Below are 16,273 nucleotides of genomic sequence, written 5' to 3'. Positions count from 1 at the left end.
ATAAAACATTCACAACTTTAATATGTGCATCAGATGAACAGAATAAAGATATTCTTCATGTTTTTGATAAACAGTTGAGTATTTTTTCCCCAGGAGCATGAAAGTAATATGTTTATTCACAAATATTATTGATCATCTGGCAGTGTTTGAGTTTACATCATTGCCAGCCAATCAGAAGCTGCGAAACCCTTTTTGCTTAGAGCATTCCGATTCTCAGCTGCATCGGTGGTTCAAATTCCCTATAGTAGCTGATATAGCCTCCTCCTCCTCCTCCTCCTCCTCCTTCTCCTCCTCCTCCTCCTCCTCCTCCTTCTCCTCCTCCTCCTCCTCCTCCTCCTCCTCCTCCTCCTCCTCCTCCTCCTCTTTCTCCTCCTCCTCCTCCTCCTCCTCCTCCTCCTCCTCCTCCTCCTCCCTCTATATCCACACTGTGCAGTGTGCAGTCCCCTTTTGTCTATGAGACACCCCGTCTTAAATATTTTTCAATTTCCTCAATGCAGAGAAAGTAATATAAGCACAGATTAGGATCTGCACAGATAGCCCTGAGTTAACGGTCACTGCTCTTACTTTCGACCTATGATAGACTGGATCACTGAGGGTCCCTGTTAGTCAAGTGTTTGTCAAGGCCTGGGCCTTCAGAACCCAAAAATGGCCAAAAAACATTTAAAATATATATATATATATTTTCAACCGTACTTTGAACTCAGCGTGCGGTGCCAAGCAGCTGTGTTTTTGCACATAGTACGGTGGCCCCCTGCTTCCTCCCCTCCCCAGTTACCACCTAACTAGCATCGTGACTAGACGCTCGTCTCAATGGCTGCCGCATGTGCTCATTTTTATGAATAAACAGTGAAGAAACTGCAATACCTCTTCTCTAGACCACATGGGAATTTACAGTGTTGTGCAGTGTTAAGAAATTAGAATTCAGAGTGCATACTGGCATGGCACAAGTAAGAACAGAATGTGCAGTGTTAAACAGTTATAATTCACATTGCAAAGGATTAAGTGCAGCACAACACTGAATTACTGTACGTGCTTCAAGAGCACGTACAGTAATCCAGTGCCAGAGCCTTAAAGGAGTCCACTGCCAGAGCCTTAGAGGAGTCGGGTCAATCTTCGTAATGGCCACGGATGTGTTGTAAGTACCTGTACGCTGTTAAATATTTTCCATACTCTTCTAATTCTTCATTCTCTGATTCCATTTCATTTATTTCATCCTTTCTGTCCCATATTTGTTTGAATAGGGTCTTAAATAGGTGCAATGCATGTCCAGTAGAGAGTTATGTAGATGGTTTTCTGAGTTAGGCTGGGTTAGGGTCCATAAGTGCCTGTCCAGGAGGCATTTTCCCAATTTCCGGACATGCCATTGGTTCTATTACATTGGTTACTGGAGGGATTACTGTATTTGGTACTTCACGGTTGAGCTTATCAAGTCTTTTTTTATTTTGATGATGACCACAGTAAATAGGCTAGCTGTAAAGGAATCACAAAGCACCAATGTCTTTCTTATAGTCTGTATTGTAATTCAGGTAAAATTTTGTATTGTGCAGAGCACTTGTACTGATTCATCAGAAATGAATCTACATATATGTATTTATATCTGTCTGTCTTTTTGATAGGTAGGGGTGCTCACCATCCACTCACTTGATGTAGTGCTGCTCTCAGATGTCTGCCCTCTCCTCTCCTTCATCCTTCTTTCCTTCCATCCTCTTCTGTTTTTCTTTCCTTTATTCTTTCCTCGGGCATCTACCTACAGGTGACTTTACACTTCCTCTTCTGTCTTTCTTTCCTTCATTCTTTCCTCTTCCTTCTGCCTGTGGGTGACTCTGCACTGAGTGACAAGCCAAATGGTTTCCCATACACCAGTAAACCATTTATTAAGCTGGGTGGTAACCATATAACCAAATTTTGGCTCCTGGTGGTTTAGTGGGTAATTAAGGCGCTCCATTTGGATTGAGCCAGTGAAGGTTTATATCCAAGGGGTAGTTGGGTTTTATTGCTCACGTAATGCCACTCGGATGAGTGAGGCTAGTCACTCTCATCTTAAATGTCAGGAACAACTTGCCTATCCCCGGGCTGCTATGCTCCTCATGGGGCAACGTAGGATTGGATGATGGATGGATCTATCTATTTATCTGTCTGTATATACAGCGCTGATTGGTAACCTTATAACCAACCGACACGTGTTCCCTATGTGACAGCAAGTGGGTTGGCGGAGGGTTAGTGCCCCTCCCCGGAAAACAACTAACTAAAAATACAAAAAAGAAGCCTCGTACCAGGACTGACCAAAAGATGACGACTAAGGACCGAACAAAGGACATGATACGGATGGCAACGTGGATTGTAAGGGGTGCAAATGATGAGGTGAAAGAGAGGGAGATTGTTCAGGTGCTTGAGGGTGTGAAAGTGGATGTATGTGGATTAACTGAAACTAAATGGTGAGGTGAGTGTGTGAGAGAATGGGAGTATGGATGGGTTTATGTGCAGGAGTAGGTGAGAATGAGAGGACAAAAGAAGGAGTGTGTATTCTTATGAGTAACAGATGGAAGGAGAATATAAGAGAGTATGGATCAGTTGCCTCAAGGATTGTGTGGGTAAGACTGAAAGTTGGACTACCAATGTGGGCGATTGTGTAAGTGTATATGCCAACGCATGATCATGCAAGCAGAGTTAGAGAAGAGTTCTGGACAAATGTGGAAGTGTGCATAGAAAAGATTGAAAGGAATAAGAGAGTGTTTTTGATTGGTGATAAGAATGGTAAAACAGGAAATGTGAAGGTGGATGGAGTAGTTGTTGAGTCGGGTGTGCTTGCTGAGATAGATGAGAATGGCAGTGCTTTACTGGACATTTGTGCCAGGAGGGGGTTGGTGATAACTAATTCTCTCTTCAGGCACAAAATGATCCACAGGTATACATGGCAAGTGATGAGAAGGGTGGGTGGTGAACTGAATGAAAGGAAGGCAATAATTGATTATGTGTGTGTGTGGATGAAAGGATGTAAAGATGTGTAATGGATTCAAGAGCATATAGAGGTTGGGGGAGTGGACTTTCTGACCACCATCAAGTGGTGGTCAGAATCAAGGTTCAAGTAAAATGGAGAAATAGAAGAAGGGAAGGACAGGAGGAAGGAGTATATGCGATGAGAGTGGAAAGGTTATAAGAGGAAGAGAAAAAGCAGAATATAAGAGAGAAGTGGAGGAACGATTGTGTAAATATGAATTGGAGCTGAAGGGGGAAATGGAAGGTTGTGCAAGTTATTCACAGAAGAAATATGTCCAGCTTGTGAGGTGGTGTGTGGGGTGAAGAGAAGATGAAAGGGGGTGCAAGGAACAGCATGGTGGAATGAAGAGGTGAGCCAGACTGTGGCACAAAAGAAAAAAAGCATATAGTGAATGGATGAGAAATAAGGGGTGTGGAAGAAATTGAGAGACAGAAGAGAGAGTTATATGTAGAAAGGAAGAGAGAGGTGAAAAGTTTAGTAAAAGAGAGTAAGAAGAGTGTGGATGAGGAATTTGGAAGGAATTTGAGTGTTAAGTGGAGGGAATGTAAGAAAATGTTCTGGAGAGAGGTAAAGAGAGTCAGACAGGGTGTCAAAGAAGTTAGTTGGGGAGTGAAAGATAAAAATGGTTGATTACTAGTGGAGAAGGGAGAAAAAGTGAGCAGATGGTGAGAACACTTTAAGGAATTGTTGAACATAGAGAATGAAAGTAATGCGAGTATACAGTAAGTGGCTGGGAAATGGGTGGGAGAAGGAGGGAGGTGAGAAGACAGGAAGAAATCAGTGGGATGGAATTTGTGGCCGGTGGGGGCGTTCACCATCCACTCACTCAGTGTAGTGCTGCTCTCAGGTGTCTGCCCTGTCCTCTCCTCCATCCTTCTTTCCTTCCATCTTCTGTCTTTCTTTCCTTCATTCTTTCCTTGTCCTTCTGCTTACGGGTGACTTTACACTCCCTCTTCTGTCTTTCATTCCATCATTCTTTCCTCTTTCTTCTGCCTATGGGTGACTCTAAACTGAGTGACAAGCCAAATGGTTTCCTGTTCACCAGGAAATTATTTACTATGCTGGGTGGTAACCATATAACCAAATTTTGGCGCCTGGTGGTTTAGTGGGTAATTATTGTGCTCCAATCGGATTGAGCCGGTGAAGGTTTATATCCAAGGGGTGGTTGGGGTTTATTGCTTACGTAATGCCACTCAGGGATGAGTGAGGCTGGTAACTCTCATCTTAAATGTCAGGACCAACTGCCTAGCCCCGGGCTCCTACACTCCTCGTGGGGCAACATAGGATTGGATGATGGATGGATGGAAGTTGTGGCACCAATGAAGAAAGTCAAAATGGGGAAAGCCCCAGGAATTGATGGAGTGTGTGGTGAAATTGGGAGAGATAGTAGTAGAGTGGATGTAGAAGGTGTGCAGATTGGCCTGGGAGGAAGGTAGAGTCCCGTAGGATTGGAAGTCAGGTATGAGTATTCCCTTCTACAAAGGGAAAGGGGAAAAAGAAGTGTGTGGTAATCATAGGGGCATTTATATTCTTAGTGTAATAGGAAAAGTATATGGTGGGATACTTACTGACAGAGTTAGGGAAATAACAGAGGAATTACTTGGAGAAGAACAGGGCGACTTTAGGAAGGGAAGAGATTGTGTAGATCAGATATTCATTCTTAGATCTTTAGTGGAAAAGTTTCTAGAGAAGGGAAAGAAGTTGTATGTGACTTTCATGGATTTGGTGAAATGATATGACAGGGTGGTTAGACAAGGATTGTGGAAAGTATTAAGAGTATATGGAGTGGATGGGAAGTTGTTGATTGCTGTGAAGAGTATGTATGAGGGTGCTAAGGTTGCAGTGCGTGTGGATAGTGAACTGAGTGAGTTCTTCTATTTTAAGTTTGGGCTGTAACAGTGATGTGTCATGTCTCCATGGTTGTTCAATCTGTATATGGATGGGGTTATAAAAGAGGTACAAGGTAGGGCAGTGGATGTTGGAGTAGAGGGTAGTGTTTGGAAACTCCCTGTACTGTTGTTTGCAGATGATACTGTGTTGTTGAGTGAAGAGGAAGGGGAGCTGCAAAGCTTGGTGGATGAGTTTAGGAGAGTGTGTAAGAAACGGAATCTAAAGGTGAATGTAGGGAAGAGTAAAGTTATGGTCTTCGAGTGAAGTGAAGTCACTGAATGTAGAGTGAGTTTGGATGGTGAGGAAATGGAAAATGTGAGTACGTTTAAGTACTTGGGTAGTGTGTTGTGTAAGTATGGAAGTTTGGAGGGTGAAGTGCTTGAAAGGGTACAACAAGGAAGAAAGGTTGCTGGTTCCTTGAAGGCAGTGATAAGAAACAGGAACATGAGCATGGAAGTGAAAAGTTATTACATGACAGTACTGTATTGTGATACCAACTCTAACGTGTGGAAGTGAAACTTCGACGTTGTTGGAGGGACACAAGTCAGGAGTGAGAGCAGTGGAAATGAGTTATTTGAGAGGGGGTGAGAGGGAGGGGAAGGCCTAGGATGAGATGGAGGGATGGGATGGAGAAGTATATGAGAGAGGGGTGTGTGAATTGGGAGCAGGGCAGTGAAATGGTGGGGGAGAGGGTGACGTGGAGGCAATATATATACGTATATATATATATATATATATATATATATCATCGTCATCATCCGGACCTCCTTTCCCACCCAGGGTCAGGGTGAGGAGTAGCGATGTCCAGACAGCCCAAAATTGCCCAATCCAATGGGCCATGCTTCCATTCACTCATCATTCAAGCCCCCGGAATCCTGGCTGTATCGGATACGCCAAAAACATTCACCACGTTCAGTAGCTTCACATAATTGTATCCGACAGAGTCAATCCAGACGCTGCCACTTTAAAAAGGGACGCCAAAATCCCTGATCATGCACTTCTCACAAAATTCATCGAGCCAGCTCAGTCTCCTGTCAGTTCCCTAGCTCACCGACTTCCAAATCTCTCTTCCTCACACATTCATCCACCATATCTCTCCACCTTCTCCTTGGCCTACCTTGCCTCCTCCCTCCTTCGAATTCGCTCAGATATATCTTCTTCACCACTCTATTGTTATCCATTCTCTCCACATGACCATACCATCTCAGTACACTCTTCAGTTCTGGTGTCCACCGACTTCCTCACTCCGCATCTTTCACGAATCACATTATTTCGTATCCTATCCACCCTCTGTACTCCACATACATTCCTCAGGAGTCCCATCTTCACTGCTCTTGCTCTTGGCTTTTCATTTTCATGTCACACCATAGCCTTACATCCATATGTTAAAGTTTGCACTAACACTCCTTCATGTAAGCCTCGTGCAGCTGCAACACTCAAGCGTCTGTTTCTTATCAAGGCCTTCATTGCACCAGCTACTTTTCTTCCATGTGTCACTCAACTTTCAACTTCTTTTGTACATTTTCCTCTCTTTTCTATCACTGTACCCAGGTATTTGAACTCTCTCACCAGTTCCAGTCTCTCTCCATTCACTGTGACATCACACTGGGAGTCACCTTCTCTCTCAGTAACCATCACTTTACTCTTCTCTGCATTTACTCTCAAGGCATGACACTCACAGACAACAGCAAAACTCTGCACTAGCCTACCAAGTTCTTGTCTGGTACTTGCTAACAGTACTGTATCATCAGTATACAGCAAATTTGAGATATTCCATCTATCACCGTTCATTACCAACGCCATCCCTCTCTCCATTACTTGTGTTTTTACTTCTCTCATCACCCCATCCATATATATATATATATATATATATGTATATATATTGAACAGCCATGGAGACATCACACAACCTTGTCACACACCCACACCGATCGTGAACCATTCACCTAGATGACCATTAACCCTTACACATGCTTCGCTACCATCATAAAAACTCTTGACAGCACCTAGCAGCTTACTCTCTACTCCATACATGCACAAAACTTTCCACAATCCTTCTCTGTCTACTTTGTCGTATGCTTTTTCCAGATCCACGAATGCCATAAACACCTTACAGTCCTTCTGACAAGCCTTCTCTGCTATCTGTCTCACTGCAAATACTTGATCCACACATCCTCTGCCACTCCTAAAGCCACCATGTTCATCACTCACTAGGACTTCTGATATCTCTCTTTCTCTATAATAATTCTTCCATATACCTTCCTTACCACACTCAATAAACTTATGCCATGATAATTCTTGCACTCACTTCGGTTACCTTTATTTTTTGCACAGGGGTAGAATTACAGCCAGCTTTTTTCCACTCTGCAGGCACAGTTTCACTCATCCATGCCTTTTTACATATCTCCAACAAGCACTTCATTCCACTCTCTCCACAACACTTAAGCATCTCTGCATACACCTCATCAACCCCAGCTATCTATCTATCTATCTATTGCCAGATGCCATAATCCCATAAGGGGTGGCCATTTGAATTTGAGTTATTTGTTTTACGGGGAGGGGCACTAACCCACCAACCCACTTGCTGACAAGCAGGGAGCACGTATAATTTGGTCATATGGTTACCACCCAGCATTGTAAACAGTTTCTTGGCTTACAGGAAACCATTTGGCTTGTCACTCAATGTAAAGCCACTGTAAAGGAAAGAAAAGCAATAAGAAGTGTCACGAAAGATGGGAGAAATAGGAAGAGAGGAGGGCAGGCACAGAAAAACAAGGATACAGGCTAAGGAAGAAGTAGGTGCACTACATCAAGTGAGTGGATAATGGTCGCCACTACCAGCTGCTTTCTTATAATAACACAATATTTCACTGCATAATATGCTACTAATGAAAACTTAGTGTATAACATTGGAATATTGCAATATACCATCAACTAGAAACATCTGTCTATCTATTTATTGCCAGACGCCTCAATCCCGTTTGGGGTGGCCACAAACAAATCGCCTCCAAGTCGCCCTGTCCCCCGCCATTTCACTGCCCTGCTCCCAGCTCACACCTCCCTCTCTCATATACCTCTCCACCCCATCCCTCCATCTCATCCTCGGCCTCCCCCTTCCTCTTCCCCCCTTCACCTCACTCACATACACTCTCTTCGTCAGTCTTTCACCCTCCATCCTCTCCACATGGCCAAACCACCTCAGTGTGTTCCTCATAACGCTTCCTATCACATCCACATCCACACCACAACGCTCCTTTATATCCTCATTCGTCAGCCTGTCTCTCCATGTGACTCCACAGGCTCCTCTTAAATAACTCATTTCCACTGCTCTCACTCTTGACTTGTGTCCTTCCAACAATGTCCAAGCTTCACTTCCGTACGTTAGAGTTGGTATCACAATACTGTCATGTAGTAACTTTTTCACTTCCATGCTCACTTCCCTGTTTCTTATCACTGCTTTCAAGGAACCAGCAACCTTTCTTCCCTGCTGTACCCTTTCAAGCAATTCACCCTCCAAACCTCCATCCTTACTCATCACACTACCCAAATACTTAAACGTACTCACATTTTCCAATTCCTCACCATCTAACCTCGCTGTACATTCACTAACTACACCTCTCTCAAAGACCATCACTTTACTCTTCCCTACATTCACCTTTAGGTTCCGTTTCTTACACACTCTCTCAAACTCATCCACCAAGCCTTGCAGTTCCCCTTCGTCTTCACTCAACAACACAGTATCATCTGCAAACAACAGTACAGGAAACTTCCTGAAACTAGAAACATACAGACAGTAATTAGATATATGAAGGGAGTTTCACATAAGGATAGTACATCAGTACAAAAACTCCCTTGACTACCAGTATAAAATACTGTAACTAAATAAATAGTATCGTTTTTTTCTTCAAAATAAACTCATTACTGGTTAAAGCACCATTCTGTAGCGCCGTTCTGGCAATAAGTTTGGTACTGGTAGTACTGAAATTTATTTGGCTTAAGAAATTGGTCTGTCCAAAGTTAGGAATTTATTCTGTAAAATAAAGAAATATTAATTAAAACAGTCATAGCAAGATTATGCTTGTATACATTTTACAATAGTTTACTGCACAGTACTTACAACACTATTCCACATATAATCGTACTAATCACATTCTTACAATTGAAACTGTTTGTTCTGTGTGAACAAAGTTTTGCAGGGTTAAAAAATGCCGATTCTTTTTCCATTTGATTCATAATTTTTTTTCACCCCCACATATTCAAGATAGTTTAATAGGATTTATACATAATAATCTTTGAAGATTACCCTACCTACCCATATCATTATTTTTTGCAAATATCGCACTCTATTGCAATAAACTTGAATTATTACATTTTTTTGGAAAATCTCCGAAGTTTGGGCAGTCCAAAGTTATGGTGTATATACTGTATACAGTAAACTCGCCCCGAACACGTTCTCACCGAACGCACTCGCACTTATACACAGTTAGTGCTGGGATACGTATAAGACAATGTAAGATTAAAGAACCATCACGAAAACTATAAATTTACGCAAGAGAGGCCTTTGAAAGACAAATCCTCGAACATCAGTTCAGCACGCACGGTTTGTTTTGATCACGTGATGTGATTCGGTGTACTGCTTTTCCTCAGTGCTGTATTTGTAAGTTAAATATTTACAGTACTGTTCTGGTAAGTTTATGTGCAAGTTAAAGTATTATTAAATAACGTTCAAGCAAGAAATAAAGTCTCATAACCAGTTTTCTGATAGGCGTCAGAATACAGTATTACCTTTTTTATTTGTTTGTTAAATATTTGCTGTACTGCTTTTCCACAGTACTGTATTTGTAAGTTAAATATTTACCATTCTGGTATGCATTTGTAAGTTAAAGCACTTAAAGAAAGTTAAAGCATTAAATAAAGCCTTGTAACCAGTTAACCTGATTTATAGATTACACATGATTGGTGGGTTCCAAGACAATTCACCATCATGTCAATTCACTGTCAAAACATGGACGATTCCCCGTCAGGACAATTCGGACCCTGGATGATTCCCCGTCATTCTATAAATGTACTTATATTAATTAATCAATACGTTTATAAATATACTTATTATTAATTAATCAATACTTTAATAACTATATTTCAGGGGGATCGATCAAAGTCTATGTTGTCTTGTTATTGTTGTGACGGCAAGCTGGCTTGACAGCGAATAGTCCCAAAACCATTTTGCTCCCTAGACTCCCTAAACTTGGTATTTTGCTGTTATCTGCCATTGGTAATCAGTATGAAGCACTTTAAGTGGTTAGAAGGTTTATTTAATGTTATAACTTACAAATACAGTACTGCACAGCAAAACTTCGACATACAAATACATAAACACAAGGCAACATTCCAATGCAGATTGGTTTCGGCATCGGAATGTTGCCTTGTGTTTACGTATTTGTATGCTGAAGTTTTGCTGTGCAGTACTGCATTTGTAAGTTATAACATTAAATAAACCTTCTAACCACTTAAAGTGCTTCATATTGATTACCAATGGCAGATAACAGCAAAAGACCTCGTTTAGGAGATCTAGGGAGCAAATTAAGGAGTAGTTAAAACTTACGCGGTTTCGCGCCGAACGCACCACGTTAGGAACGAAACCCACGCATTGGGGGCGAGCTTCCTGTATACACACACACACACACACACACACACACACACACACACACACACACACACTCACACACACACAGTATATATGAGGTGGTACCCAATAGTTCCAGTAATTTGAACAGAGGGAGCCAACCGTTTGCAGTTTTGCCTTTTGCCGCTAGGAGGAGTCAGCAGCACCCCTTGTGCATTGGTGTGTCCCCAGCCGTGTCTGTAAACGGACGTGTTGTTGAGTTACCCTTACTATTGTAATGTGGTGTGTAGGTGGTTTGGCGGTTTTGCAATGGTGGACCAATGGTGTAGCAATGTCAAGTCAGTTTTGATCTCCTATATCCAAGGGATTGTTCACAAGGAATTTGTCCCACCCAGTCAGTCTGTCAGCAGAAAGTTTTTTTGTGAAGTTTTGCAGCGTCTGAGGGAGAACATCCGCTGCAAACGTCCAGAACAGTGGAAGAAAAAGGACTGGGTCCTGCATTGTGACAACACCCCTGCCCACACATCAGTTTTTGTCTGGCAGTTCCTGGCTTCCACTGACACGGTAGTCATTCCCCAACCACCCTGTTCACCTGACCTTGCCCCCTGCGACTTTTTCCTGTTTCTGAAGCTGAAATTGCAATTGAAAGGGCATTTATTTGACTCGACTGAGGAGATCCAGACAGAATAGCAGGAGGTGCTCAAGTGACCATCACGCCTGAAGCCTTCCAGGGACGCATGGACTCGTGGAAGGAATGCTGTACCCAAGGGGACTACTTCAAAGGCGACAGTAAGAGCTGGGAGGTAAGGTAACTTATTTTCTTACAATATTCAAATTACTGGAACTTTTGGGTAGCACCTCGTATATATGCTCTATATTTGTATTTTGTGCGTGTATGCACCAACACAAGATGATCCATTGTAACTTACTAAGTGTTGCACTCTGCACTTTAAGTCTTTCCACTCATAAAACCAATTTCAAAACAAATCACACAAGTTTATTTATGTTAAATTTAGTCCAAAAATTGTTTGTCTTTTCACTCAAATTTCTACTTTCTTAACAATACTGTATGCACTGTTTTTCTTTCACTGCACAACACTAAATTCCCGTGTGGTCTAGTGGAGAAGTTCTTGCCGTTTAATCACTGTCAGAGTCTGAGAGTATCGCTGGGAGGTGGCCTAGGGGTGTGTTGCTGGGTCCTGGTGATGGAGTACCCACTGCAGATGACTCAGAAGATAGACGCAAACTCATGTCGAGCGGTGACTCCACCGTGGCTGATGTGCTGGGCTGTGGCTTGGAGCATGAGGGCCTGTCTTGGGGAGGCAATGGAGTGGAGCCAGGGCTGGGCACAGCGGGGGTCACGGGCCTGAAAAAGCTGTCAATCGTTGATTGATGCCGACGATTCTGACAATTTATGATGCGCTGCCTGAAAGCACGCACTTCCTCCACAAGTCCCAAGGGCCCCATCTCCCTGTCGCAATCCAGGTGTTCCAGGTAGTCCAGAATGAACTCTAGGTGTTCCCGGAGTGCGCTCAGCTTGGGGATGGCTGGAGTTGTGTCATGCTGAGAGGAGTCCGGATCATCGTCGCCGTCCTTGTCGGAATCTTCAAGCTGGGTACTGACACCTGCAACTGAAGATGCAATATCAATATCAGACATGATCTGATACCTAGGATCGCCCTCGTCGTCATCCAACCACTCATGCATTTCGTCCACATCAACATCGTCACCATGTCCATGGAGACGTGCATGGAAGGCATCCACATCGAAACCTAGAAAATCATGCACCACATCAGCTCCGAGATGCAGACGAGACCAACCATTTTCCAGGGTCTTGACAGAGATTTCCTTCCATGCACTTGCCCAGTTGTAAATGGCAGATGATGATGTAGCGGCGAAGGTTTTCCAAAGTCTGCTGGCCTCGCATGTCCTGTCCCTCCCTGCGCTCGTCCTCGTCCTCGAGAACAACCATCACCTCGTCCAGAAACAAGTCGGTATAGGCTCTTCGTGGCCATGATCACTCCTTGGTCCGTTGGTTGGATGAGAGCAGTAGTATTAGGTGGTGGAAACATGCACCTAATGCGGCCATTCTCAGCCACCAAGTCCTTGTCACACGGGTGGGCAGGTGTATTGTCGAGGAGAAGGAGGGCCTTTACCTGGTCGCATGGGATTCCCAGTTTCTCCGCCTGGTAATGTATGACCTTCTTGACAAAATGGCGGTGGAACCAGTCTTTGAAGATCTGGGCTGTGAACCATGCCTTCAAGGAATGGTACCAGATGACAGGAAGGATATCCATCACCCCACGAAGACACCGAGGCTGCTTTGCACGGCCAACAATAACGGGCTTAAGCCGGTGCATGCCATTAGCATTGGCACAACACAAAACAGATAGCCGTTGCTTGGAGAGCTTACGGCCAGGTACACACTTCTCCGTCTCCTCGGCTAGAGTGTTCGTAGGTAAAGAGCGATAGAATAAACCAGTTTCGTCAGTGTTGTAGACTTGACCGAGAGTGAGGCCCTCTCTGTCAATCAAGCCCTTCACCTTGTGCTGAAACTCCTCTACTCCATCCTCGTTAGCGTCCAAAGCTTCGCCATGAGACTTACAGTTGTTAAGGCCATGTCGTAACTTGAACGCAAAGAGCCAACCCTCGGATGCCTTGAAGTCTAGGGCTTCGTGAAGCCTTGCGAACTTCTCAGCAGCAGCCTTCAGCTCCGTACCACGTACCATCACACCAGCAGCATGTTGTTGTCGATACCAAATCAACGTGGAGCGGTCGACTTCAGCGAACTTGGGAGTAAACATCATCATCTTCTCCACATTGCGTTTGCTTTTCGACGAGAAGTCAGCCGTGTACTGCATGAGTTTGTCTCGGGATCTCTTAATATCAAACAAAGTAGATCGGGCCAGGTTGAACTCATGGAGGATGCATGACGAAGACCATCCCGCATCTACTTTTTCCAATATCTCCCGCTTCTTCTCCAGAGTCAAAACCACTCTCTTCCTCTTCTCAGGCGGCGGGGCCATCATCACACACACGAAGGAGAGGCACGAGAGCAGCAGGAGTGCCTGCAGCAGGTAAGGCACCACCACGAAAGTGAGCACATGGGCAGCCATGACTACGAGCGTTCATTCACGACAAGGGATGGGCAGAAAGTAGGGAGGATGCAGGGGCGCTCTATCAGACGTTGGAGGAATAACGCACCACAACAAAGCTGTCCTGCGCCACGCATGCCAAGTTAAAAGTATGGGCAAGAATTTTTTTTTTTTTTTTTTCTAATTTTTTGCTGTTTTCAGACCATTTTGGGAATATTGGATCCCGGGACGATTATGTCCAGTAAGTGGGGATGTCTGGAAAGTGGGCGTCCGGACAGTAGAGGGATTACTGTATATCTGTTTTTAGTTTCTTTATTTTTATGTAAACGAAGGGTGCAAGACATGGAAACAAACAACCCCTTCCTTACATAATGTTACTGCATTCCTTGACACTATCTTAACACATTAGAGTCTCTCGTCAGTACTGTATATGTATATGTTTGGTGTCTTTATTTTTATGTAAAAGAAGGTACAAGACAAGAAAACAAACAAACAACCCCTTCCTTATAAAATGTTACTCCATACCACGATGCCATCTTTAACATTACCGGTTTGTTTATGAAATATGAAGTCCAGTGTCCGATTCCTTTCGTAAAATAATTTGAGACGTGATGTTCATCTCTATTAACCCTTTAACTGCGGGTGTCATCCTAGAATGACATTGCAAAAACTGGACCAAACCGCGGGTGTCATTCTCGAATGTTTGTGAATATTTTGAATACCGCGCGTTTTTTCCGTGCGCCAATTGTTTCAAGGGAGAGTGGCTATTAAGTTCTTTCACTCCAGCCGACCCCCACCTCCCTTCTCCCACCCCCCGGGTCCCCCACCCCACCCCTGACCAAACACGCATCAGTATCTGTCCAGCTGTGTGAGTGACAACACTGCTGATGTGGCAGTGAAGTGCGGGCAATTACAGTGCCTTTTACCTGCCTCAGTGAACACAGAGTGGGTGTTTATCGTATGTGCAGTGTTCATATATGTTTATGGTATTATTATCAGAATGAGGTTGGCATTTGGTAATGGTGTGTGAGCGAAAAATAGTGATTACAACACCGCTGATGTGGCAGTGAAGTGCGGGCAATTACAGTGCCTTTTACCTGCCTCAGTGAACACAGAGTGGGTGTTTATCGTATGTGCAGTGTTCATATTTGTTTATAGTATTATTATCAGAATGAGGTTGGCATTTGGTAATGGTGTGTGAGCGAAAAATAGTGATTACAACACCGCTGATGTGGCAGTGAAGTGCGGGCAATTACAGTGCCTTTTACCTGCCTCAGTGAACACAGAGTGGGTGTTTATCATATGTGCAGTGTTCATATATGTTTATAGTATTATTATCAGAATGATGTTGGCATTTGGTAATGGTGTGTGAGCGAAAAATAGTGATTTTGGATCGCTCACTTCTAATGGCACTGCCCATCCAGTGATAGTCAACGAAATCATGAAACCTACATTATTGCAAAGCCGAAGGTTAGTACTTTCTAATGGTACCTTATTTTTCGCTCTAGATTTATTCTGTGCAGAGTTATAAAGGTTTAAAGTTTGTTTACATTTTGGCTGGAACCCCTGCGGGAGAGGCCAGTCGGGGCAAAACAGTGCCCGCGGTTAAAGGGTTAAAGTACACTAAATATGTATCAGTATATAAAGATAAGTATTATTTTTCGTGAAATGAACTTAATAAAACAAAACTCATTGAAACCCGTTCTTTCATTCATTTAAGAAAATACAAAGGCCATTAAGTGAAGGAATATACTATATTTCCAAAACAAATGTCTGCATGTACTGAACTTTAGAATCACATACAACACTACTAAGTTTTCAAAAATCAGTTATAAGGAACGTTTACACCATTTTATGTACCCTAAAAGTACCAGAAGCCTTCCTAACATGGGGTGATCGAATTTCCATATCGCCAGGTGCTAAACTGTTAAATTGCGAAACTGCTAATAATGCTGTAATTTCAGGAAGTATTATTTAATGTTGCAACTGTTTTTCCCATTTTTCACTAACAGTAATATAAGACTGCTTCCTTCTATGATGCTCTTGTATCGAATGAAGAAAAATATCAGAAAGAGATGTCAGCCTAAGAAGGGTTTTTAATTTCCATATGAGACAGACGTCTGTTACAATGACTCAACAAAAATCATGCCAGGCAACATCTCCAATATGATTCCCTTGCTAATTAGTGATTGGATAGCAAGTGAAGTGATCATTATTGCCTTTCTGAAGGTTAGCAAGGGGTTCAGAAGTGATCATGTTCTGAGAGTTGGGGGAACACTAGGTGCTAAACTGCTAAATTGCTAAACTGCTAAAAAGCTGTAATTTCAAACAGTACTGTTTAATGTTGCAGTTCTTTTTGCCGTTTTTCAGTAATGGTAATATAAAACTTTTTCCTTCTATTATATTCTTGTCTCAAATGAAACAAAATATCAATAAAGGAAGCCAGCCAAACAAGGGTTATTGAATTTCCATATGAGACAGACGTCTGTTACAATGACACAAATGTCATGCTAGCCATCATCTCCAGTATGATTCCCTTACTAGTTACTGAGTGGATGGCTAGCAAAGTGATCATGACTGCATTTCAGAAGGTTAGCAGGGAGGTCACCAGTGATCATGTTAGCCTGCTAAAGTAGGGTGTATGCTAGATGCTAAATTGCTAAACTG

The 16,273-nt window shown here is 43.0% G+C and overlaps 1 protein-coding gene across 2 annotated transcripts in view; it reads left to right on the top strand.

Moving 5' to 3' along the window:
* LOC145393490 (lysosomal dipeptide transporter MFSD1-like) overlaps positions 1-16,273 on the top strand; it is a 306,345-nt gene that overhangs the window by 65,980 nt on the left and 224,092 nt on the right. The window lies entirely within an intron of this gene.

The sequence above is a fragment of the Coenobita brevimanus genome, chromosome 24, assembly GCF_032717465.1.
Source record: "Coenobita brevimanus isolate Jiangsu-jjx chromosome 24, ASM3271746v2, whole genome shotgun sequence".
Lineage (NCBI taxonomy): Eukaryota > Metazoa > Arthropoda > Malacostraca > Decapoda > Coenobitidae > Coenobita > Coenobita brevimanus.
This window is presented reverse-complemented; position numbering and strand designations above follow the sequence as displayed.